Source organism: Hirundo rustica, chromosome 8, assembly GCF_015227805.2.
Source record: "Hirundo rustica isolate bHirRus1 chromosome 8, bHirRus1.pri.v3, whole genome shotgun sequence".
NCBI classification, from domain to species: domain Eukaryota; kingdom Metazoa; phylum Chordata; class Aves; order Passeriformes; family Hirundinidae; genus Hirundo; species Hirundo rustica.
In genome coordinates this window covers 24,549,603-24,576,743 of record NC_053457.1, presented here as the reverse complement: position 1 = coordinate 24,576,743, position 27,141 = coordinate 24,549,603, and the positions used below count along the sequence as shown (strand labels likewise).

Genomic DNA, 27,141 nt, shown 5'->3' with positions numbered 1-27,141 from the left:
GGTTACTGAAAACTGCACAATATGAAACAGAGTCTAGGTTCTTTGTGACGGTGGTGAATCTTTGTTTTAAAAGTTCAGATAAACTACAGTAATTAGTGGGAATTTAGATTTGATTCCAATAAGGAGAAACAGTTAAGGACTGACAGGTAGAAAGCAACGCAGATGAAAGTGATCATAAGACAGCAAAGGAAGAGAAAGAGTCCAGGAGAATGAGGACAGTGAACTTAAAAAAGTGTCAGACTTGAACACATTCAGAACTGTGAGGGATGGTCTCTTGGGAAGATAATCTAAGGTAAGGAGGAATGCAGAGGATCGGGTAGTGCTGAAAGGGACTGTACAAAAAGCACAATAACAACCTATCCTGGTACAGAGTAAAGCTAGTAACACAGCTTGAAACCAATATGGTTACATTAGGAGCACTTTAAAGGCTGAACAATCAAAAAGTAACTGTATAGAAAGTGGGAACAAGGACAAGCAACTCAAAGTATAAAGGACTAGCACAGGCATGCAGGGATAAATCAGAAAGGCTAAGCCACAAGTTGAATTACAACTAACAAGGACATAAAGGCAACAAAGGAGGCTCTATAAATACACTAAAAGAAGAGAGGAAAGAAAAGCATAAGCCCATCAGTTAATAGAGATGAACAAATCTGACAATGCTGAGAGTGCAATGTTATTTCTGTGACAGCCTGCAAAAAAACAAGTTAGCTGTGACCCAACACTTAACGCAATCATAATAAGAGGGGTGGACAGAATAGGGAACAAGATGCAAACTGCTTAAACAAGTTAGGGCTTGCCAGCCCAGAGATATTAAAATACAGTAAATTCAGGTGTGAATTTACCCCTGTGACTCAGCACCAACCACCAGTGCTGCACATCTGTATCCACAGAAAAAGTGGGCAGATGTATTGTTCCAGAAGCTTCTTGGTGTCTGATCTTGGTAAGGAGGTGGGGATAATGATGCACCCAGAACATTTCTGGGGTTAAGAAAAAGTACATATTCACAAAGGCAACTTCAGCATTCTTAAGGGATTTTTTCCCCCCCAATTCCTTGATTCTGTTCATCTGAGAAGTGTGAAAAGGGCCCTCCAGTTACCAGTTCAGTGCAATTGGGTAATTCCAGCTTTGCTCTGCCATTCCCCATGGAGGCTGGCCTTCAAAAAAAATACAGAAACAGTGCCTACAGTCAGAAACACAACTCCTTGGTTTTATTGGATGTGCTACCCGGTAGTTTCTGCTGCTAAGTCAAGACAAGACAACTTCTTCTGCTCCAAAACGTTGTAATCTCTCCTGGCTGGCCAAGATGTCTCCCTGCCCACCATCCTCCATATGGGACAGACCAGATGAACTGTTTGCTCTCAGGACTCCAAGTTTTAACTGTCCTCTATTAATAACACAGATTCTTTTCTCTACAACACAAAGTGACTCCATAGCATTTTCTGGTAAAGGAAATTATAGCTTGGCATCTGTTCTTTTCACTGCCAGAACCAGATTGCTCATCTTATTATATCTTACAAAATTGCTCAAGACCTACAAGGAGAAAATGGATTTTCAATATGGCTTTTTATTTTGTTTTGTTTTAATAGGCACACTTAAGATCATGAAAAGCACCCTGCCCCTTCCAAACACACCACAGCGCTTTTGCAAGGACAGACATCAAAAGGGCATTGGGAAATAAAACTGAGGATTTCAAAGCATAACATCCCAAGATCAAGACTGATACCAAGATCATCTGCTTTATTAGAAAGCTCTGTGCAGAACTGTCCTGTTTCAGCTCAGCTGGGAGCAAGTCTACCACTTAACCCTGGGTGGTGAGTGAGCACCGCAGAAAACATCTCACCACGCACAAAAAAAAAGGACATTTTGTATCTATTCCCTTCTCCTGAAATCTCTTCGGTTAGAGGCGAACTAAACTCCCACAGCCGGGATTTCTAACTGAGACAAAAAAGAACTTTAAAGAACATGACACAATGGCACAGTTTCAAAAGAGGAAGCACCTTGGCAGTCAGGATTTATATTCCTATTCACTATCACCCATGTTAGGGGATAGAAGGACCACACAGGCAAGAAGAGCTGTATATTTGCATTTAACTCTGCTCTCGGCTGAATAGAGGTTACATTAAATCAATAGAGAAGATAATTCTTGACTTTTATCCTGCTGCCACATCAGCATGATAAAGTTGACAACCACCTGCTGGATTACACATGGCTTTCCTAAGCCTCGCATGAATCAACAACAGAAATAAATCTCCAAGAGATCAGCATCTGTGGAAAACAGCATACCCTCTCAGGTCACGTGTCATCTACAAAATCTTTACAGAACAAGGGAATGTGTCCATTCCAAGAAGTCATCTGAATTTCTTTATAGGGAATGCCAGCTGTTGTGTTTGCCAAATGCCATCCAGAAATAGGGAATATTAATAAATAGCCATTATCCATACAGTACTCGCACCGTTTGCTTGTATCTCATGTGCTGTTGCCCCTGCACCACAAAACTACACAGCCTGAAGACTCAGCCCATAGCTGGCCAGGTCCCAGAAGCATTTCCAAGAGGCAGCACCCACACACAGACCCTGGAGCAGCAGACAAGCTCAGAACAGAGTCCAGCTCCAGCATGAAGAATCAGCCTTTGGTGGCTGCTGAGAACACCAGAACACAAAAGCCAGAAAAAGAAAAACAGCCTGACTTCCAAGTCAGACTGTCCCACCTCTCTTAAGCTCACACTTCTGATTTAGCCTCTTTACATGTCCCCTTCCCCATCCCTGCTCAACCAGGCCTTAGCAGAATCCAGAAGGGAAATCCACAAATATGGGATGATCTTCTAAAAGAAAATATGAACTCCAAAATTGGCATATTCAAATTATTGAGGAAATGATTGCAATAAAATTGCCATGAGAGATTGTTTCTGTCACCTCCCTAGACTCCCAGTTCAGCAGGTTCATTCAGCCCATGACTAATAAAGCTGCATCCCGGTTGTTGGTCAGCAGCTGAGCACAGGGAGTTTTTCCTCCCTCTTCTCAGGCAGCACAGAAGCAGCACATGGGATGCTTCCCCTTCCAGGAGGAGCTGCTGGAACCACCTCAGTAAAACAGAGGGGTCAGGGTGGGAAGCACTGGAGAGATGCAGTCTCTGTTCCACAGGTGCACTGTGCAGCTCAGCCAGGTCATGTAGCTGTGCTGGCTTGACACATCAATCATGCATTAGCATTTTCATTCTCTGTCCACAGGGCACACAAAACTAACCAGCACAGTGCACAGCTCGGTTCAGCTCAGTGGCAGAGCAGCCGTTCCAAGGGCATTCATTAAGTGCAAGTGGCCAAAGGCATGGCACGGTGGCTGTTCCCCATCAAGTGTTTTCAGAAGACCCTTGTTTTTCTAATCTTCTGGCATCTGATATTAATAGATCACTCCTTCACCAGTTTCATCTCCCTCCAGCAAAAGTCTTCACTATCTAAAATCTTAATTACTGCTTCTCTCAAAAGACTCTAAGATCTGCACTAGTCTTCACATGTGCAATCACAACCCTTCTCAGACATACAGAAAACCTGCACTGCACTGAGAAAGCTAAGGACACAGTCTGCAGAAATCTCATTCCAGCATAAAGTTTGCACTCTTTGTAGCAATGATTTTAAGATTAGTCTGAACTATTGACAGAGGATCAGTGGTTCCACTCCACTGTCATTAAGTTCTGTAATTTACAGTTGGGTAATATGGAACAGCACCAAATAATGTAGACAACAAAATAATGAAAGATAAAACATAAGGGGGTTATAGGAGCTGCAGCTTCAAGTGGCATTTGCCAAGGTTGTTTTGGCCAATTTAAAATCAGTAAATGCACTCTGTATTCCAAGGGAACAGGCACCTGTAAGCAGTTTGAGAAAAGAAGCCATTGAAAATGAGATAAGAGAAAGGCTATGATTGAGCTGAGTTTAGGAACATAAAAAATACTGGGACCAGTTACAACCAAGGCTCAGTCTGTGCAAGTCCACCCAAGGTTAGAGGGACTGATGATGCTCACAGTTTAGCAGACCTGAAGACTCTGAAAAGAAATCATGAAATCCGGAGATCACCTCTATCAAATGAGAAAGTGTTCACTGAATGCCCTGATAACTCCACCATTTAAACCTTAAAAAAAGTAAAAAAATAACACCACCTACAGTCATTAAACTGTTTTAAAAAGTCAAATTTTGATTGCAGAAACATAATCTGGAAACAGTCTGTGAATCTAAATTATGGTGAGTCATGCATATTTTATTCCCCTCTTCAAGTGTAAATGAATGCCTAATGTATTTAAAGTTTCATTTATTGCCAGGTTGTCTTACCAGCAGATGTACAAAGGGAAAGAGATGACAAGGAAGTAGAAGCAAGACAGTTTTATCAGAACTTGAAATCCTGAGTGTAGCAGCACAGTAGATACAGCCATGGTCCACATATCCTAAGTGGTACAGAAAATGACAAAGTAAAGAGTAAGCAGTCAAGGAAAATGAAAAGAGGAAAAAAAAAAAAAAAATCTTGTTACATGGACGAAGTGTGATGGGTCAAAGTCACAATTGTGTGTCTCACCCCAAACTACCTTGCTGTCCTCTCAGTGAACCAGCAGGTTCTGGTCTCTCGAGTATCTTGACCATCCTGAAGTTTCCTCCAATGCTCAGGAAGTAATTTCCAGGAGCCAACAGTACCAAAATAAAGCCATCATGCCCTTCCTCTTACCCTGATCATGCATCTGATTTCTATGTGGGATATTTGGGAAGTGAGGCAGGAAACTTGGATGGTGGAAAACACATGGGGAAGGGAAAAGGATGTTTTTAAAACTTCCCACCTGGTTTGCCTCACCAGATAGCCCAGACCCATGAAATGTGGTGCAAAAGCCACCTGTCTGCCTATTTGTGCTCTGGAGAAGCACCAAGGAGCCTGCAGAGAGGGCGAGGTGGCACAGACCAGCCTACAGATGTAGAAGAGACGATGAATTAGCTTTGAAAGAGTAACCAGGTCTCAGAAAAATATCCCATCCAAGAGACAGAAACAACTCAAGGCCTTATAGGGAAAGAAAAAAGCAAGTCTTAGTTTGGCAGCCTCTGAGCCCCACACTCATTCTATCTCCTACAACACCAAAGCTTTATCATGATCAAGAGGTCTGGAAAATGACCAAGTCACTGAAAATAAATGAGTATTTCCAGTAACATATTCCTTTCACCTAGTTTACTCCTAATGACTAGAAGCTGCTGCTCACGGAAGAGTAGGCATGAGAGATGGAAAGTAACCAAAGGACCAATTAGGCCATTAATCCATCAAATTGACAGAAGATTAGTTCCTAGAGCATATTTCTTACTGTTTCATCCAGTTTACTTTTAAAAAGCCCCAGCAGTGGAGAGTTTATCCATTCCCTTAAGGAAATCATCTACAGCTTGTTAAATATCTCTTATCAGGACAATTTCTATTCTTTCCAGCTTACAGCTTCCCTTTTTCTTCATTTTATGTTGCTGCTCTCAGCAACCTTTTGTAAGCCTCTCCCCAGCACACATTCAGCAAGTGCACATGTATCCTTCCTTATTGTCCAGTCACATGAACAATATTGAATAATTTCACCATTTTCAAATGCATTTTCTTCCAGTCCTTTATATTCAGGAAAAAGTGGTAGCTTCTTTTGGGATACTTTCCACCCTGAACTTCCCTTCCACCTGTCTCTATGATCTGCTGTCTTGCTGGATTTGAAAAACAAACCTGCTACATTGATCTGCTGAAAGCAGTAAGACAAAAAGACACAGATGAGTATGGAATAATACCAACTGCACCAAATTTACTCCAGAGGGGAAATATAACACAGACAATTTTCTTCTTTCATGAGACAACGGGATGGAAGATTGGCTGGCTGTTCACTCCTCTCTCAGTATGATGGGTTATTCAAATGCACCTTTCCCTGCCTAGCAGAAGGATCAAGCCAACCTCTGGTACAGAGTAAAAAAGCAAGTGTGATCACAAAAAACACTCCCAGGCAAGCACATTCCTTATTGACACCATTACATCCAGCCATGGCAGGGACTTGGGTCTCAAAGCACCACTCCTCCCTCTAGGTAAAATCTCAACCTCCCCATGGGCTGAAATGGAGAGCAGCTGCAGTAATTGCTTGTGGGACAGCTGACTGTAGTCAAGGTCGAGGCTGCCCTTTGCTGGATGCCAAAAATCTCAGCTGAAGGCTGGCTACATACTGGAGAAATCAGAAGGGACAGAATCCCTTCCAGTCTGAGGGCTGGAAATCAGAGAGGGATCACACACCACAGAGCTCCAAAATGGAACAAAGCCTCCTAACAATATGTTTTTGATTAGGCAGGAAATGAAGATTAATTTCTTAGTGCAGCATCTAACGGAGTTGCCGCCTGTAATTACAGGCAGAGGAGTGCCACAGAGAGCACAGCCTCTGGGTATCCCCAGGCAGAGATGCCCGAGGGACACAGTTCTTCTCACAGTAACTGCATATGGACTTGCCCAAATAGAAATACTGCAAAATACACTACACAGTAGAGCAGCTCCACTGAAACAAGAAGCTTGTGCAGATTTCTGTCTGATGGCCAGGACAGCACAGCCACATGAGCCATTCCCTGCAGCTCCACTGACTTAAGAGGGAGTGACATTCACCAGCCAGAGCACACCTGGGCAAGGACAAGCTCTTGTCTCTGTCCACTGCAGATCACTTTGTTCAGCTGAAGGGGAAAGAAAACAGAAGCTTTCATGGGACTGGAGAGCCACAGACTACTAGGAGAGTCTAGAGGTGGTTCAGCTTCAGGTAGTGTCTGAGCTTTCAAAAAACAAACAACATTCTCTGCTCCTAGTTGAGAGCAGGGGTTAAGGATCATGAGCAACAGAAAACTGCTCCTGACAACACCAGCTCTGTCTCCTCACACAGCTAGAGGAGAGCTCATTAATGCATTTTTACCCCACACCATGATAATCTCTCTTGACTTTCAGTGGCTTTGAGCTACAACCTCACACCTTGAAGAGCCTGATAAACTCAACTTTAAACTGATTATTGAAATATCCAAGCTGTTCATGCAATGACTGCCAGCTGAAGCTGCACTCTCTTCACTGCTTAATCTTCACTTACAGTGCCAGAATTCATTTGTTCTTTCCCACTGCACTCCTTATACCCAATTGTGCATTCCCAAACCCTCGCACATACTCCTCTTCCCACCTCCAATGAGCACACTGCTTACAGGATTTCTGGAAACAGCTCATATAAGGGAGAGTTTATTTGTTTCAAGCAATAAACAAAAAAGAAAAAGCAAAAGGAACAACTCAATTACTGTTTGGTTGAGGACAAAACTAGAGCATCTTTGATAACTTTATGTGCAGCAGCAGCAGAACTTCATATTTCATTATTTTCCAGCTTCCTCTTCTGAATTCCTAAGCAATATTAAGTAGCATCAGCTCTCCACAGTGCCAGAAGCAATTGCATTTAGAAGTAAGATGTCCCAACACAACTTTAAGAAGAAGCTATAAGCACCAAGATGCCAGCTACCACACCCAGCAAGGGGAATGAGCTCTTTCTCCACCCTGCCACCACCTATGGCTTCAACCAATCCATGGGCTTACCTTAATCTGAGTGAGAAATCCCCACACCTCTGCCACAACAGACATTCCTTCCTCTAAGTTGCCTCCAGCTCCATTCATTCTCCAAACCAAGAGACAGAGGGAAGAGGAACTCAGAGCTCTCAATCCAGAAGCATCCTCCACATTGCTAACCTCTTGCTCCTCCTCCTCATTTCAAATTTGGAGGTTCTTTTCCTTTGCAGCTGTTCCCACTCTCTCCTGAGGGCCACAGAAGCAAGGGCAGACAGATGCAGCTTTCTGCAGAAAAGGTCACTTGCTGATTGCTTGCCAGGTGAGGGACAGTGTCCATCCCCCTGAGGAAGGCAGACATCATCTCCTCAGCATGATATTTGCACAGTGCTTTGGAATGCAGCTATGTAAATGTACAGCAATCAGGGATGTTGTTCAAATCCTGCAAACCTATCCAAAGCCAAGAGGTCAATACAGTCAAGTATCTAGGTCTGTGTACTTAACAATCAGAAATGAAGTACAGGGCCTGTATGCAAGTCCAGGTTTACTCAGATTTGTGGCCAACACTTCGCCACAGTTTTGCTGAAAAGTGAAATTCTCTCCAAAGAGGACAAAATTCAAACCATTTGAAGAGGTCATGTGACACTGCCTTTGGCATTGCCATGGCCAGAAAATTATCCAGCCCGTTGAACACCATGCACAGTGTTTGCAGGTGGGTCATTGAAAGCCTGAGGCACAGATCAGCAGGTACAGTAGAGGTCAAACAGCACTGAGGCCAGCAGAAACTGTGAACACACATGGATTTGGGGACACCACTTGGCAAAGTGGCATTTTTCTAATTCCAATGAAGCCTTGGGAACACTGACACTGCAACACTCCACCACCTCCCCCAGCCCAATTAAGTCCCAGATTAAAGATTTGGCAGTGGTGATTTACTCAATCCCCCATGCAATGCAATCAGATGTTTAGAAACACCACAGGTCCTGAATTCCAGCTATTGTGTCTTCTTATGTTTTTGCCTCACAGATCAAAAAGCTTTTCGCACATTTTCTGTTATGTAATATGACCCACTGACCTAAGATATTTGCTTTATTAATAAAATACTCTGCAACAATACCCTGAAAGTCACAGGTAGAAAGTGCTGGCACTCCACAGGGCAATAGATGTGAAATACTCCAGTACTTTTGTCCTGGGCTTTCCATGCAGCTCCCTGTTTAATGAGTCCATCACCAGGTTTAATGACCTGCCAGAGCTTTAGAACCACTCTTCCCTCCTCATCAATGATTCACACGCAGTCTTAAAGCTGTGCACAGATTAAAGAGGCTGCCGCTCTCCCACCTCGCTTCAACCCAAAGTGGTTTTAAATATTTCATCTCGCCACAGAACTCTTCTGTACACATCCCAAAGGTGCTCTGAGAAGCTCTCACTGGGAGCTCAGCATTACCTGGCAGAGGGCCTGCTGGCACCACAAGAAAGCTGTCACTGCCAGGCATGCCCACATCCTATATTTACTTTCTTTAATGAGTCCTGCATGACCTCAGCTGCCAAGAGGGGGGATAGGATTTTCTGAGGTAGTTGCCACTTTTTATGGTAAAACAGAAGGAAGGCCTGATTGCAGGGACAGAACAAAGAAATACCTGATCTGTAATTACTGGGGTCAGCAGGAGCTTTCCTTCGACTTCAAGGGAAATGGAGTCATGACCCTCTTCTTCTCAGCTCTGAGGGGATTTAGAGAGTATCCAGAAACACAGGCTGGATCTTGCACTTCCCAGGTGAGCATGTCAAGGATTAGCAGTCTAATAGGATACCCATAACGCCCTGTAGCTCTTACTGTGAAGTAACCCTGATGTGAGAAGTCTCATGGTCTGGGCTGCCATAGAGACTTCCCTGCTCCCTCCCCACACAAAGCAAGACTCTGCCCTGTGGTGCAGTCCTCATAAGCCCTTTTTTGGTCCCAGGGAGAGGAGAGCCAAGTAGCAGAGGGAAGAAGGTGAAAAGACCTCGTGCCACCCCCCAGCTTTGCCACTAATGACAGGATTTTGCTGGTACTGCTCCAAGCCACCACCTTGCCTTCTCCTAGATGGGAACGATACCAGCAGATCTCACATTCTAAACCTCTGGGAGCTTAGTGGTCCATGGCTAACAGCCAGTCTCCACATGCCTGTGGTCATTCATGATACAGGAAAGGTTCCTCAGATCACCCTGGGGTCCTCTGGAAAATTCCTGACCTTTAGATTTTCATTCAGATCAACTTAAACCCTCAGAACCTCCATGGCACAGAAGAGTCTGCCCCCCACAGGAAAATCTGCCTTTGAGCATCTGTCCATGGTCAGGAATATGGTTGAGGACCTAGATGATTCCCCTACACTGCCAGGGACAGTACAGCAGGCAATATTTGGTCGCATCATTTTTTGGCCTCATTTCTTCAGCCTCATTTCCTCTCTCACCCCATAATAGAAAATGTGGAAAAAAATCCTTCAAGAGATGAAGGGAGTCACATCAGTCCACAGCAGATATGGCCAAATCATGAAAAATGTTGTTTGTTGGCACACTCAGAAAATAAAGCCTTGCCTTCTCCTGTGTAATTCAGCCTTTCTTGTATAAGGAAAGAGTGATGACCTCTGTAGGCCTGCAAAGGTTAGAGCTGACTGAGAGAGAATACAGAGATCCCTTTACTCAGTGCAAAACCAAACAAAAGTGAGCAATAAAGCACTGCAGAAAACAAGCAGGTAAGTACTTGCGTTTTATCTTCAGTCAATACCTTTTCAGCATGGCTGATCTCTGAAATCTGATTTCATGTAGTTCTGCAAAGCCATACCCCCTGGGAAGCTTGCATTGCTCTTGCTGAGCACTACCTCTCACTTCATTTGTCCACACCATCTCTACACAGCTGTCATCTTGACATCCAAGCAAGCCTAAACAAAAACATAATCCCTCCATAAAGCACACCTCTCTTCTCAAATAGCTATTGCTCTCAGGTGTCCCTTTCCATGAAATCCATCACCAAACCATTTTGCCTTCCTCAGTGAAGGGAGGACATTTAGAGAAGAGAGCTCTGTAGCACATCACAGTCTCAATTTACTGTGGCTCATTGCCTTTCTTGCTCACTCTAATCCTTCCTGCAGGTGAGAGGGCCATGGCAAGGGCTCTTGGCCAGAGTCACTGCAGCAGCCATGGAAAGGTACGTCCTCACTGTACAACAAAGCCATCAAGAAAAGAATGTGGCAAGAGAGAGCATTCAGTTAAAGGGCTGTGTGATGAACAACTGGACCTTGAGGTGGATGAAGGAACCACCATGAAGGATGATAAGGCAAAGAAATATTCACTGCCATAATGTCAATTCACTCCCTCCTTTTTTCATATCCCTTCTTGTCTAGTGACTCAGGACTTTCAGTGGAAAGGAACTGATCAATGCAGCTCAACCCAGACCCAGGAAACACTGTAGTTCCCCATTACCCCTGTCAGCTCAAGCTGTCTTACTCTGCTCAGCACAGGGTGAATGTCCATGGTTCTGCACAACCCCTGTCCAGAAATCCTCGCGGTTTAACCACGGCTTTAGACCAAAGGAAAAGTTGCAGGTGCTGGGCTGTTTGCAAACTGCCTTCCATTCTGCTCTCTCCAGTGCAGCTCAGCCAGAGAGCAGCACCCCAACCCTCCCGACAGGCTCCTCACTGGAGTAATGGTGCCTGGGCACCCCATTAAGCCACCGCTGCCACCAGGGCTCCTGAAGCAAAGAGCCATCACGTACTGTGCTACCAAAACCCCTACACATTCTGGAAGGTTGAGTCACATGGAAATCAAGATTTATCAAATCCAAATCATCTCCATCCCCAGCAGAAGCTGGGTGACCTTAAAAAACTTTTATCAGGTTTGAACTTATCCCAGGTTATATAAAATTGCCGCAGTAGTCTCAAGATGTGAAACATGGGTATGAGAGTGCAATTATGTTAGAGTTGATTGCATTGAGGAGTTAAGGTTAGTGGAACCGAACTCAAGTTGGTGTGAATCATCACAGTTCCACTGGAGGGAACAGTTACATTATTTACTCCGGATGAAAATCTGTTTCACTAAGTTGAACAGAACAAGAAAAGGGCTATAAACAGAATCAGACTTATAAAACAGTAAACCACAATCTTCTGTCCTTAAAATAAGCCCCTCTCCAATACTGGATTTCAAAACTGGGGCTATGTCAGGTGAATGGCAAAGCCCTCCATTTGCTGAGTTACACACAAAAAAAGGATATAACCTGATGACACCTGTCACATATAATTCACTTGCCATATCAAGAAGCAGGGCTCATAGATGGACAGACCCAACTCCCCCTCAGTCACCTGAGAACATTGTTTAAATATTTCTTCAGATGCAAAGCCAGCTCTAAGGATTGCAGCACAGGTGTTGGATTTTGGAGACTGAGTGTCCATGCTTGCTTCTACTACAGCTACTCCTCAGCAAGGCTTTTAGGTTGTGTCTGAATCAGTCAGCCTCCAGGACTGCCTTGCACATTTACCAAAGGATATCTATGTATAAAACATCCTCAGCTGAGGAGCAGAGACTTATGCCCACGACGTTGGGTTCCTCCTTCCTGGAGGTGCCCTCTCATCTCCCTGCTCTTCCTCTTTTCACTGAATCACTGGAAACTCCTTGAGGTCTCTGCCACAGGGAACCAGGATCAAGAGCAGACCTGTAGCTCCTTATTTCTGGTGCCCAGCTCTGCCATATCCTGCTTCCTCCCACAGCCCAGGTGGAGAAAACTCCTGAGAGCTCTGTTTTCTGAGCAAGCAGCATGCTGCAGGTGGCTTGGTGCACTGCAGGGTGTTGGACAGACTTGGCAACATCAGCAGGGTTGATCTCACACTAAATTTTTGGAATGTAGGGCTGGGGTAACAGACAAGCTTTGGAGCACTTTAACCCTTGTCACATCACTCCATCTACAAAAGTCTCAGAGTATTCCAGTCAGCTGATGGAGAACTACAAAAGGAGGATGAGCACTTTGACTTTACAGTGCCCCAGAAATGTACACTGACCTTGGTGGCCCCTCAACATTGTACCACAACATGCACAGCTCCCCAGCAGCTTCCATCCTCTGCAACAGGGCCAGACTTTGAAAGTGGAGCATTAAATCAGCAATCTTCTGCTTCCCTGAGATCACCGTGGGACTCTGCTGCTCAAGTTTCCCTGCCACAGGAGTTTGATTCACAGTAGCAGGTTTTTCAGCTATGGCTGCAAAGCTGATTTACATATTAATATAATAACCCTTTACAATTCAATAAGATGAGAAGTGGAAAAATATGAGAAAGAGAAGATAAAGCCCTCTGCAGATGTTGTCCTCACATATGGTATCCCATATGGTTGTATTTCATTGCTGCTTGGTTTTATAAGATCTCTCTCTCCAGAGGGTAACCCCAGCCCCCTTCCATACTGTGATCAAGAGATTGATTAAGAAACAGGTAACACTGCAGGCCACTTTGTCATTGCTGATAGAAGTGCTGAACAGCCACTGCTAAATTACAGCTATCAATCTCCCAGCCTGTACACAGATCCATTAATTATTTCTTCCATTTCCCACAGAGACAGATGCTTCCTGTTTTCTTGACATAAGTTGTGTGGATCACTTGCCCATCTGGCTTCTGTGTGTTGCTATAATGGTAGTTTTCCTTCAGATGTCATGTTACAATTTCTAACAGCCTCCACAGGGAGACAATATTATCACTTAGCATTTCTGAAGGATACGTCTCTAATCCTCCAAAACTTTGTTAATTCGCCCTGGAATTACTGGATTATGTTATGATGTACTATTAGCCCAGGTACACAGGGTGTGTGTAAGGATGGGAAACTCCTACCAGTGACATGACATCCCAAACATCATAGCAATGACCAGTGACAAAGCAGACACAGGAGCAAAAATCTGAAAGCTCGCTTTCACATCAGCATGTAAGGCTAAGAAAGAATGAGAGACAGCATTCCATGAGCTGCTTGCTCAGGGGAAGCAGAGTGACAGCATTCCATGAGCTGCTTGCTCAGGGGAAGCAGAGTGACAGCATTCCATGAGCTGCTTGCTCAGGGGAAGCAGAGTCCCCACGCACAATGTATGGCTGCAGCTACAGCCAGGCACAAGGTTGATGATGCTTCTTCACAATCCTGCAGGACACCAATGATGTCTTGGCAGGGGAGAAGAGCAGCAGCACAGGGTGAAGTCACAGCCACGCTGGCAGGACCACCAGCAGCAGTATGCCAGATCCCACAAGATCTAACCAGTCTCCTGCACACACAGAAAGCTCCAGGGTTTCTGCAGGGAGAGGAAGTCCCTCAGCATGAATTTCATCAACAAAACTGGAGTTCTCTCCAGCTAGCAGGTATAGAAAGGAGCTGGCTTGGGGGATTTCCATTTCAAGTTCACACTTGTCCCATGACGTATGAGTGGAAGATGGCCATAGATGTGACATTAGAGCAATTCTACAAGTTATCTCTCCTGAGCATCAGCTTCTCCAGGCAAAGAGGAATGGGTAGTTTTGATAGCAGTTCTTTTTCATTACTCACTTCCATGTCATTATACCAATGAGATCCTGTCTCTCCAGGGTGTTTTCCTCTAGTGATTAAAGTTATGAGCCTTCAACCTTGTGCCTTATCAACACTACACAACAGACACTATAACCACCTAGAAACTTGATGCCTTTCATCCCTTACTGCTTAATAAATAAACTTGCCAGCAGACCTATTGCAACAGAATAACGAAGCTAAGCAATTGCATTCAGCTCAGTAAATCTAGGAGCAGTGCCTGTTAAAAATAAATAAAATTAGATTAAAAAAACTCTCACAACTAATTGCGGAAATGTGAAATATTATGAAAAGATCCCATCAGTTCAGCCGGAGTTCAAAAACCTCTCAGTCTGCTGCTTCAGCTGCTGAAAGGAGGAGCAGTGTGAGAAAAGATGAGAGAAGGCACTTGCATAAATCTAGAAGAGGAGGAAGAGATGTCAGGACATATCCACACACAGTGTGTGCCCGAGGGAGCTGCTGCAGGAACTGCAGACAGCATGGCTTTTGGCACGAGATGCTCAGGAAGGGAAGGAATGGTGCTCAGAAGCAGGTGCTTTGGCAGAGTGTTGGGGAGAAGGCAGCCCAGCACCTGGCTCCTGAAGTTTCAAATTTGGTGAAAGTCCAGCCACTTGACATCAATAACCTGCAGTTTATATTGTGTTAGTGCTGCAATTGGGCATTTTCTGGCATGAAGCACAAGGCAGAACTTCCAAGGCAAGGCACAGGGTAAGCCCTGCATGTGCAGGGGTTCCTGACACTGCTCTACTGAGCAGCCACATGAGGGATATTCAGGTCCAGTTACTCAACCTGCAGGTGCTGTAGGTATGGCCCCTTTCCAGCCTTGCCTGTGTGTGGAGCCTGTGGTAACCACAATTCCACCTCTGGGTGCACTCTGTGGGTCTGACAGACAGACCCACAGAAGATCACACACAGACATCTGTCAGGGCTCATGACACTGTCCCTTACATGCTGGGCAGCTGAGATTGTTGCAAGGCTTAAAGCCACAGAAATGTATTCAGTCCCCAGCAGGTGGTAGGAGAAAGCAAGAACCTTCCCCAAATACAATTCCCTCCAGTGAGATCATTGAGGGAAAACCTCCAAATCACCCTAGGATTAACTACAAGTACAATGAATCCCTTCTTCCTCTGCACCTCCCTGGATCTCCAGGATCCATGGCCATCACAAACCTCCAGTAGCTGCCACCACTACCCCCAGGTACCTTCTCCAGCTACCAAGTCACTTGCAACCGGATCTAAACCTGCGTCTGACTTCCTGGGAGAAGTTGCTGCTGCAGATGTAAGCTGCTGCCCTGCCTTTCTACCAAGAAAGGCAATACATGTCCCAAATAGACAGAGAACAAGAAAAAGGAGCTCCGTTTCCACAGCGCACTTCACAGTAAGTGCTATAATTTATAGCACATGAGTACTGTACATATACCGCTGCGTTTTGCAGACATTATCATCTCAAAGGGTAGGTAGGAGGTGGGAAAACAGCTTGTAACAACTGTAGCTTAGACAGCTGCTTTCTTTGCCACGTCTAATGCTGTTTGGGGAGGTAAAATAGGTCTACACAGCAGTGCCTCTTCTTCTGCTAGGATACACTGCAGCTCCATGTGAGGCTTCTGCTGAATAATTAGGTTCAAGGCAAAATCATGTAAACAATCTTGTAGAGGCTTTCTGGAAGAAAGACAAAACCATTCCTAACTCCAAGCCCATCCCTATCCCAGAAAGAAACTACATTGTCCTCATGCTGGGCTTTTGCACTGCATCTAACACAGTCCCATGTGACCCAGCCACTGTGGCTGAAAATCCATGGACAGGATTAATCTCCCACAATGCCAGGTATCACAGCTAATGGCATCTTTTATCTGCTTTAAAAAGTTTGGGGTTTTTTTTAACACCAAAAATGTTGGTGTTACAACTTCCTACAACTCTTCCTACCCCTCCTCCTTTCTTCCCCCAACATGATTATTGGCCACATGTCCTTGTCCTCCCACGTCCTTGTGTCAGACCCTCCACAGAGCCAGTTCAGCTCACTAATCTGACAGAATATGCTTCCTTTGCTCTATCCTGGGGGGAAACTTTTGGCCAAGTTTGTTTTTGTGCCAACTAAGTGAGTTAAATTGTCTCAGCAGGAGCTGGCTAGCAAAACCAAAATCAAAGCTGACAATAGCTCTACCACTAAAGATATACAAATGGAAAGTGAAAAAATTCAGTATCAGGAAGGCACTGGACCAGCCCACCTGCACTACCGAGCTACACCCTCCATTAAACATGGCACATCTTGTATTACACTCCTTTATGTTAAAAAAACCCAGGTGATTTCTCTCCTGAAGTCCACAGAATATAAGAAAACATATTTTCACTGGTCTAGTTTATTCTAGTTGCTGGATATCTTGGCTCTACTGGCCAAAAGAGTATCTTTTTCTCATTTGTGCTTGGAGTTTGCCTTGAGGAAGATTGGCAGGATGCAGCTATGACATCTGTAAGGGTAACGGCATGGGAAAGGACTGCCAAGGTGATCCTGTTTTAGTAAGTAGAATCACACTGCACTTGTGCAGCCTTAAAGAAAGCATAACACGACCCAGGACTTTTAGCACATAGATAAATGAAGGAGACACGGTGTCTGGTTCTGGAAGCCTCTGAGGTCACCAGAAGCACGGTGTAGCAGTGAAGAGAGCAGATTACTCTTTGCTCATCCTATTCTTGCACAGGTGCTTGTGCTGTGACAGCACGGTGTTGTCACAGATCTCTGCTCTGACCCACCAGGGCTGCCATCAGACCCAGGATGGCCTAGACCCTGCAGACACAACCCAGCCGTGGCCAGTAGCCCTTCTTGGCTCTTCCTTCTTCTCTGCTTTGAGCTCTCGGAGCAAGGAAAGCTTTGCTTTCCCCTTTGGGGACCTTAGGCCAAGAGTCTTCCACACTGATGGTTTGTCTGAGCAGCACAGAATTGCCATGGTTACAGCCTTATTTGTGGACCTAGGGAGAACAGCAGGATTCATGGAGCCAAACTCAAAAGCTCGCTTGTACATCAGAGAGATACAACTGGGGATGAGTTAACATCAGAAGGAAAATAAATCGCTTTTCCCACCACCCAAAATGCCAAAAGAGACAGTTAGGAAAAGCATCATTGCATCAGGGATTTGAGAAAGGTGAGCTCAATCCCTTTCATTAAAAGGCTTAGGGAAATAACTAAACTTCATTTGAGTGCGTAGGTAGGTGCAACTCAGTGCCCTTTCTCCTCAAGGGCAAAGTTTAATTAGTCTTTCAAAAGTGCAAACTCCTTCAAGCAGTTCTCTTTGTTCCTTATTTTGTTTCAGCCAGAAGCTGTGAGGTTCTAAACGCCCCACATGTCTCCTGGAATCTCTGCTTGCAGCAGCACTGAGGGAGGCTGTGAGAGGAGTTCAAGGTAGAGCTCAGCCTGGAGCACACCTCTCACCTGTGTCAGCTTCCCCCTCACGAGTGTGACATGACAGAGTCACTGCAAACCCTGCAGGTGCGAGGTGCAGAGGCTGAGGAGGGCAGCTGTGTCCTGACTGCCTCTTTGGGTGGTGCTATCCCCCTCAGGAGCTCGTTCCATTCATCCATGAGAGGCCAGACACAGCCTGAACACAGCCTGAGGCCAGAGCCTGCACATGTGCTCCCTCCCTCAAACCTGCAGCATGAGCAGGTACCAAGAGGTCCTCAGTCACGGAACATCCTTGGTTTTGGTAGCAGTTCCCACTGTGATTCACTTGGCCTGCAAAACAGCCAGACATGCGCCCATACTCCGTCTGTACAGCACTGCCAAAGCTCAGCACCAATTACCCCAGCAGCAAAGCTTGTTCCAATGCTGGAAAGCTGGCCACAGCCTCGGGGGCAGTGCAAAACATTGCTGTAGGGACATGGCAATTCATGGCACCAAGGGATCCTTCCCACCAGGCACAGACAGCACCAGGGTGGGGCTGGTATTTGCCCTGTGGTGCTGTGAGTCAGGATATGACCCATAATCTTCTGCACTTACAGGAAAACACACACACTCCAACACCATAACACAAACTGACTGCATCAGTCAGAGCCCTTGGAAGCATCTAGAAAGCAACAGGTGCCCACCACTGTCACTTTTAGAGGTCACTGTCCATGAACACGACCACACGAACTCCTTTATCAGGCTTCTTCCAGCACAAGATGATAAAAATCAGGCTCACTGCTCCCATTTTATTGGGCAGAGAAGCAGTTTGAGCATGCAAAAGGAGCAAGGAAGAGCCTTCCCTGGTGCAAAATAGCCTGAACTCTGCAGGCATCCCTGTGTGACCAGCACTGCACCTGCTATCATATTCTGTGCATCTTCGAAACCTGCTTGACCCCGCAGAGGCAGTAGCAGCATAACAAGTTACAAGCTCAGAGAGAGGCTTCTGCTGGTGTGAATACCCATTCCCCAGGAAATCAATGTATTTACAGCCCCAATTTAAACTGCTATGAGCACTTTCACTAAAAACATATTTGTGTTATTATCACTGCACTGCGCAGCTAATTGCTATACAAATATTTGCACAGCCCACATTCATCACAAGGGCTGCTGCTGCCTCCGGGTGAATTTACTCGAGATATGATGTGTTTTCCCAAGACTGGAAGTCTTAAAGGGGATGTCTCTATTTTAATGCTCTGAGAAACACTGATCCAAAATTCCTCTCCACTGAAGTGGATCCAGAGCAACAGGAGACCATTTGCATCAGAGGAAAACAATGGTGGGGCGAGACTTCCCAGGCTATATTTTTGGACTAAGAAGTCGGCTGAACTTACCTTTCCTCTTGTCAGCTCATTGTGATTTATTTAGATTTATCACCAGACTTTCCTACTCCCCTGTCTCTCTCTTTCCTCTTCCTTTTCTAATTAGGCCACTGAGGCCTTGTTTTTAAAAACCGTCTGGATCCCAACAGAAGCTTTTAAGTCTCAGACATCAAATGGCAGGCAGTTTACTATAGTTAATTATGTTAATTTTTGCATAGTAGTAGCTTCCCTCTGAAGAGTCAAATCTACTTAGCAAAAGCCCCAGCCTCAGGCATGAATTTCTAAGAACATTTTTTTAGTCATTCATTATTTTACAAAGTTAAGCAGCAGCAGAAAGTTAAAATCCAAAGGGGGGGAAAAAGAGCTGATCAAAAAAAAAAAAAAAAAAAGCTTTTGGGGGCTATACACCATTGCATGACACACAACCAGACAATGTTTGCCTTCTGCAGGCATCAGGCACTGCTGTGCTGAGCTGTGGCACGGGGTCTGGGTCCCCCACAGTGGCCCAAGTCCTCTGCCACAGGTGTGTTCAGCTAGAAAGGCTGCTCTGAGTTGCGCAGAAGGACAGGCAGCCTCTAGCCAGCCCCAGAGCAGAGAAGGCACAAAGGCATCCTACAATTTCCCCCAAACAGGAGCTGTGAGTGAGGCATGCTGTGTGTGGAGTGTAGGTACCGGGCTGTGCCAAGCAGCCAGTCCCACAGGGATGCCATCCACAGAGCATTCTGTGACCCACTGCAGGACATCCCACGCAGCCACACACCAGCAAGATCATAGAAACAACAGAAACTCCCAAACACTTCCATAGGGAGATCACATGCAGCAACAGGGCTTTCAAAACACCCTGACTAAAGCAGACCCTGCCTCTCAGCATGGATTCAGCCTCTGGGTGAGAACATATTGCACGTTAAAAATCAATATAACCATGACGCTCACAAAAACGATCCACTACAAAGAGGATGGAACTGATTTATGCAGGGATGCAGGGTTCTTGCACAAGGAAAAGAGACACAAGCCAAACAATGAGGAGTTAAGAGCTACTTTCCCAGTGTCTTGACAAATCATCACCTTGCTGCCTGCAGATTACTCAGCTTTACGTGGGTTAAGCCCCTTGATTTCTGCCCCTGTTTTTTCTGTCGTAAATCAAGAATATTATTTTCTATCTGTTTTCCAGGATTTCCTTCTAGGTTCCCACAGGAAAACAAACAAACAAACAAAAAAAAACCTTTTTGAACATACGTTTGCCACCTGGAGAGGAGAGGAAAATAGATGGAGAACTGACAGTTTGCCTTTGATTTCTATGGCTACAGAGTCCAGCCAGATAATCTGAGGCTTTAATACACAGATTATTTCTTTTATGAGGGGTCTGAAAAGATGGTAGTTTTATCAATTAACAAAATATGTAATCTTCAGGTCTGCTTTGCTACTGATGAGTTTGTTTCATCTTTAGACTCTTTTAGGCAGTTTAGCATTTCATCTGGGAATCTAGAAACTTCTGGGAGCAGTTAAGTCCAACTTTCAAATATATATTGTATACATATAAAAATATATAAGATGATAGAATAGATATAAGATGATAGAATAGATATAAGATGATAGAATAGATATAAGATGATAGAATAGATATAAGGTACCATATATACATTATATACATATATTGGATGGGTTCAGAGGTAGGCACAAGAATGTAAAAGTTCAGAGCTTCCTGCATAAACCATCCCAGCACTGGAGAGAAGAAGGGGAAAATATATGTGTATTCTAATTTAGTCAAAAACAAGTATCCAAGCAATCACTATGGTCCTTTACAGAACTTCTCATTCTGTGGATGCTGCAGCTGTTTGTTTGCCAAGTGGTTTGAACAGCTTAATCATTGTTTAGTGTAAAAGAAAGTAATTGATTTTTGAATTTACACTGAGACATCCCGCAGCACTGAGAAGATTGCCTAGATTTCCAAAAACGTCTTTTAAAATAGTTTGTCTTTTTCAGCAAAGTAGATCTGGGTCTCTGCCTACTTTCAGACAATGAAATTCTGGCTCTCATCACGCTTGTTTCTATGCAAACATGACTGGGTTTCAGATCAAATATATCTGGTGCTTTAGGCCAAAGCTAACCCACAAGAAAGTTAGATAGCCCCCATGGTTCCTTCCAGCCCTATTCTGTACAGTTCTGGAACAAACACCGGGCTTGTTTGTCCTCTCACCAGCCCTTCCCTGAATGCTACGATCAATCTAGAGAGCCACCAAGCAGTGGACAAGAATTTGGCATTGGGACTCGGAGCTCCATCAAAGCCCTTCTGTGCCCAGGTGATTTCACACCCTCCAGCCACACCAGGCCGTGGTTACCACTTGAGGGCTCATGCCAAGCGTTAGAGGCTATGGGACAATGGACAGGCTGGTGTGCTTTACGGATTTGTGCCACTCAAGAGGAAAGGAGCAGTGGCAAAGATGCCAGCTGGCAGGGATAAAGCCAAAGAGTTCCATTTCCCACGCCACGCAACTCCACTGCCCAAGCTGAGACCTTTTCTTCCAGCAGTCATGGGCTGTGCCATTTCCCTTCTGTGACAATTAGGGAGACCAGCCAGCCCCTTCAAGAAAACATAAGGACAACTCCTGGAACAGCAGCAACGGTGGGACCAGCTGAGGTAGGGGGAAAACAACCGTATCTCCATGGAAAACTGCAAAATCCCTCTAACTCCCAGGAGCAAAGCCCAAGGATTATTTGGTTGTGATCCCTCCCTCATGCCTCACAGCCAGCTCTGCTTTCCCAGGACAGAGCCTGTCTCCTGTCACACTCCTTAACAACACATTTTCGGAGTCTTAAACACCCCACCCGACCCCCACCAAAGGGAAAATAAAGGTCAAACCTTACAGGTAAGCACAGCAATCAAAATTACAAGAAAAGTTTCACTTCATTAACTTTCACTGCATTATCCATGTGGTGAACATGGGGTTACAACAAGGGAGCAGTGGGAAAAGCCCAGATAGCCTAAAAATCCCCCTTGGAGAAACCCACAGGGCTCAGCTGTCCAGATAAACTCACTTCTGTAAATTCATACAGGATGAGAGTAATTCCTGCAGCACCACTTCTCACATTACACTTCAAGTCTTCCACTTCAGAATTAGAAGATTAGAGGAAATAAGAAACCACCCACATCATGCTAATACCTATCTCTTAAATAGATGAAGGTCCTTTATATAGAATAGCTCAAAGAGAGTGATAACAAGGTCCATGCCTGTGCTAAACGTCAATGGAGAAATCTCAAAGCCCTGTGTAGAGATACTTTTGCTCTGAGGTCAGCATGCACACTGGGAGCTTCAGTTCCCTTTCCCAGCTCTTGTTTCCCAAATTCTGCAGTGCCCATTCTAAAGCAGCTGATGCAAAATCTGATTGAGACTTTGTTCATCCTCTCCTCCACACAACCGGTTGCACTGCTGCCTGTGGCTTCAATAACCAGCGCACAAAAGATGACACGACTTGGCCATGTCCTTCTCAGCTGTCATCAGAAATCCTCCTCTCTCATTAACCAGGCCCCTCCTTCGTGCCACTGCCAACCAGAGCATGGCTCCCTTCTTACTGATTAACCCAAACTGGAAGAACTGCCTCCTGTTTCCCCACAGCTGAGACAGAACATATGGCAAGTCAGGGGAAGATTTCCCTTTCTCTATCCTTTCAGCAACGTCATCTCTTTATTTCTATCTAAAATATGCTCTTTGGGTAGAGGGGAAAAGATTTCCCTGTGTCCCAGTGCATAACACATACAGGGGCTGGGGATATAAGGACAGAAGTATTATCACGGTACTGGTGAAATCAGTGTTGGAATGTTTGCCTGTCCCCACACCACACAGTTCTGCAAGGGCTTGGGAATGGACACATAAAAGCCCCTGGGTCTGTGTGCAGCTGAAGTCATTTGTCCACAGAGCAAAGGAGAGCCCTCTCCTTCTGAAACAAACAAAAAAGCAACAAACAAACAAACAAACAAACAAAAAAAAAACCCAAAAAAAAAAACAGAACAAGGGAGAGAAAAGGGTTTAAATGCATAGAAAATTGAACCACTTACCTCATGTCTCTCTGTTCAGCGTCTGTTCAATCCAAGCCTCCAACTCTTCCCCACAGGTATGAAGGAGTTACTTGTTCCTCCGTCCATCAGCAGCCAAAATCTTGCCCAGAGACTGACCTCAGCACAACACGCTTGGACCAGCCAACAGCATCACACAACGGTCCCAGGAACGCCAGTCTGTGAGGGGAAACTCTATTCACCTGTCAAACACAGCCAGCTATAGGCACCAATTTCACTGTCTGTTTTAGTGTGGTTGCCTTTTCATCTGCTGCCTCAGCTCTCTTTGGGGTCGGGCTCCCCCCACCCCACACCTTGGTAACAGCGTTGCTTTTATGCCCAGATCTGAATCATTGCTGCATAGAGCAACCCCGAGGAGAGTCTGGTCAATTAAGGGCACTAACCTGATAGTGCCCTCTCCTTTGGCTTGTTAAGAACTTGAGTTCAAAGGGATTTCCACTGCCAAGAAATCAATCTCAGTGGTTGCAGGAGATACAGAGGAGAAAATGCAGGCAGACATGCTGATTTAAAAGGTTCCCATCCGTGCTTGTGTTTCCATCTGCCAGCTCTCCTGCCTGTGCCATAGTCCCAAATGAAGGTTCTTTACAGTTTTCCTTAGCCCAATTAATAGAAATTCAGCCTGAGGGGGTTTGAGCCCGTTTTGTGGCTGCATTTGCTCAGATTGGTGGACTTTCCATGTGGCAGATCAGAGAGAGCTCAGGGGAGTCCTCCCATCAGGGCTGGGGCAGCCACATCACTCCAAAGAGCAGGCACTGGGGAGAGGAGCACCTGTCAGCCACAAAGTAAAGGAAATGGAAAACATTTCCTCATCCAGAGGGCACCTTAAACTCTCAGAACTTTTGGACAATAGTGCCTCATGCCCTACTTGGGTTACTAGCTGCTGTGAAACCCATTCTCTCTCCTGTGACCGTGGCACAAAGCCTCCCCATGGCCACATTCCCATGGAGACTGTGCATCCCCCACCTCCACCACCAGCAACTACCACCTGAGGACCCCTCCTGTGCCACCTGGTGCCACACCCCAACTTCTGATGACAACCGTGGGCCCAGGCAGGTTACAGAGCATGGCATCAGTAACGCCTTCCCTTGGGGAACACCAGCTCTGCGCTACATCCCATCCCTCAAAGCACCACTGCAGAGGCCAGGCAAGCAGAGCAGCTTCTGCCTGCTCCCCTCAGGGCTGCCTGCAAGGATCCCCCTCTTACAGCTGGTTGCACCAAGGCTGTGCAGGAGCAAGTCAGTGTTGGTCAAATCACTTAAACTTCCTATGTCTCCTTCAACTATCTGTCAAATTATGTTGATAATTTCTCACTAAGTCACAGTAAGGCTTAGTTAATTATTTTAAAGTACATTAAGATGGCTGGATATTTTTTGTATGCGCACACACAGGCAAAATGTGCACTTCATGAGTGCCAGCCCCTGATTGAGTACATCTCGGGGTCTCTGGCACATGATGAACAGGTAGGGAAGTAGAAAAGTTACCTGTGCACAGATGGCAAAGCCTCCCCAGCCTCACAGGTACTTCTCCTGCACTTGTGAAGTACCCTGTCCATTTCTAATCACTGACTGCTCAGCCTGCAAGCCAGAGCTTCCTGTTATCAAAGCAGCAAGATGAGCTCCTGCATAATCAAAATTAACCAATTATGTTGTGCAGCAGCTTATTCTTTTTGATATTCGTAACTAAATAACTATTGCAGGTGTATGCAAAAGAGGCTCTAGCTTAATAGGCTCCCTGTTTTGTTTGGTTTTGACCAGAACGATTGCCTACGATGAAAAATCAGAGAGCTTTAGGCAGCTGTTATTGTTAAAAGGCACAGTTTGTGGGGAGAAAGGAATTTGCAGTGGGAAAAAGAAGTCTCATTTGAATAACAAAACAATTTTTGTTGATTTCATTGTTGTCTATGAGCTATTTAAGCCCAGGGGTGGGTAGAAAAGGGGAAATAAGAGGAATTCACTGACAAACATGCTTTAAACAGATAGCACCAATGATAAAAATCCCATTTTGAGTTTGAGCAGTGAATAGCGCATCGTACAGTTTCCAGGAAGGAAATTTAATGAGACATGAAAATATTGTAAAAAGCGGTATGTATTTTCCAAAATAAACACAACTGACACCTCCTCTCCTTTGGGCTCTTACATCTTCTAATTTATTCAGCCAAACTTGCCATCATCTCCATTATAAAGGTTTAGAAAACAAGATGCCATTTAGCTTTCTCCCTTCAGGTCATGGTGAGCAGTTTCCCGGGCAGAGCTGGAAGCACGTGAGACACCCCTGGGAGCCCAGCAAACCCCAGTCCCTCCTGCTCAGGTAGCCTGGGGAGGGTGGGAGTTGTGCTCTGCAGCCCACAAACAAACAGAGGAAGAGGAACCTGCTGGAACAAGCAGTCAGGTTGGAGAAGCACACAAGGAAAGGAGGCAGCAGTGCCTGCACACCCCGCTGCCTTGTAGAGTAGAGACCTCTGCAAGTAGGACATCAGTACTATAATTAATATATCCGGGAATAAATGAGACTCAGGCACTGCTCACACATCTCAGATCAGTTTTCTGCACTACCATGAGTCTGTTGCTTAAAATCCATTCTAGTTCAACCATTGCTTTTTGCTTCACTGTAAGAGTTCACTTGGGTAATTTTTACTCACTGTACGTGAAATAGCTTTGAGACCAGCTCAGCTTCTATCTTTGGGCTACGTACAAAACATCCACAGTTTAACAGCACAACATGCATAGCATGAAACAAGTTGGGCGCCTAAAATCCACAGGCTTCACTCCAGAGCAATTCCACACACACAAGCAAGGAAGAGACCAGTGTCACCTCCATCACCTGTACATGCAGCCAGCCATGGAAGCGAACATTGAAAAAGCACAAGGCAAAACTCCACAGGAGTTTTGACATTTTGCTTGGAAACATGTCTACACAGAGGTCTTTGAATTTCAAAATTTTCTCACAGTTTTAGAAAAATAAAATGCCCCTTTTCTGCTCTGAGGACTTAGTCATGCTTGCTTTTATGTTGAGGGTTTTTTCTGGGTTTGGGGTTTTGTTGTTTTTTTTTTTTTTTAACTAATAAAATTACTTATTGAGACATTTCACAAGATATGGTTGCAACATTTAAATTACAAAGACCTATCGTCCTTGACAGGCACATTCAACATGTTTTGATGTAAAAATTAAAGAAAGAAAGGAAGATAATCCTTTATATAGAAAGGGGAAAACATATTTCAGACAATTGCTTCATAAGTGATGACTTGTTATAAATGGATCAGTGCTTTCCTGCAAAGAAATACCCAAAGATATTCCTAATTAGCAGTAAGCTAATTACCACAAAGCCTCCCGTGTTCAGCAGTGACATGCTAAATCACCCCCCCCCCCCCCTTGCAGATTCTAGAGCTTCACAAAAGCCAGAAGTGGGAAGAAGGAGCAGTGAGAGGAGTCTGCTCTCCTGGGAACAGGCTGCAGCTCCCAGTGCTCTGAGCAGCTGGTCCTGGCAGGACCTCGCCCCCTCTCTCCCATCCCATCCTTCCCTCCAGGGCAGCTCCACTGCTTCACCCTCACTGTGCCCACCGCTGCTCTTGGCTCACACCTATCCACCGCTGTTTCCCCTGTCCTGGTTTGATTTGCTGCTGGGTATTCCAACAGCACAAGGTAGCCAGAGACTTTCTTTAAAAGCTTTTCCAGCCTGCCCATCAAGTGAGGCCCAAGCTGCCCACAATGAGACAAGGATATTGCTTCTTGCACACAGGTGTTTTAGCCAGGGGAAAAGAAGAAACAGAGCATTTAGTGTGCAATATTTGAAAGCTGTCTTGAGTTGGCTGTTTGGTTTTTCTTCCTAAAGATTGACAGAAGTTCCCAAAGAAACAAGTAAAGAAAAATAACCCGATTTTCTTTCCGTTTTCAAATGGAGGCATTTCAAGATATCCCCATTAAACCCTATGTTAATCTCCACAACCTCCAGGAGAGAAAATGGGGTGATGAAAAAGACAGGAAATGAACCTGAAAAAGTTGTAAGAGTCAAAATGTTTGAATTTCAACATATACAATGTAAGGGTTTGGGGTTTTTTTTGTTTTTTGTGGGTTTTTTTGTTGTTGTTGTTTGGAATTTTTTTTTGTTTCTTGTTGTTGGGGTTTTTTTGTTTGTTTTGGATAGAAACAAATTGGATTTGACTTTGTTAAAAAACAGCAGGAAATTTCAGGGGAGACAAAAGCTGCATCG

The 27,141-nt window shown here is 45.0% G+C and overlaps 1 long non-coding RNA gene across 2 annotated transcripts in view; it reads right to left on the bottom strand.

The window, feature by feature from the left end:
* Window positions 1–27,141, bottom strand: part of LOC120755881 (uncharacterized) — a 70,733-nt gene that overhangs the window by 25,833 nt on the left and 17,759 nt on the right. Inside the window, exon 1 of one of the 2 annotated variants that reach the window (XR_005701896.2) lies at window positions 7,587–7,722. The exons of the other annotated variant lie outside the window; for it this stretch is intronic. This is a non-coding gene — a long non-coding RNA (uncharacterized LOC120755881). Of the gene's footprint in view, window positions 1–7,586; window positions 7,723–27,141 lie in introns of those variants that run through there. 2 annotated transcript variants of the gene reach the window in all.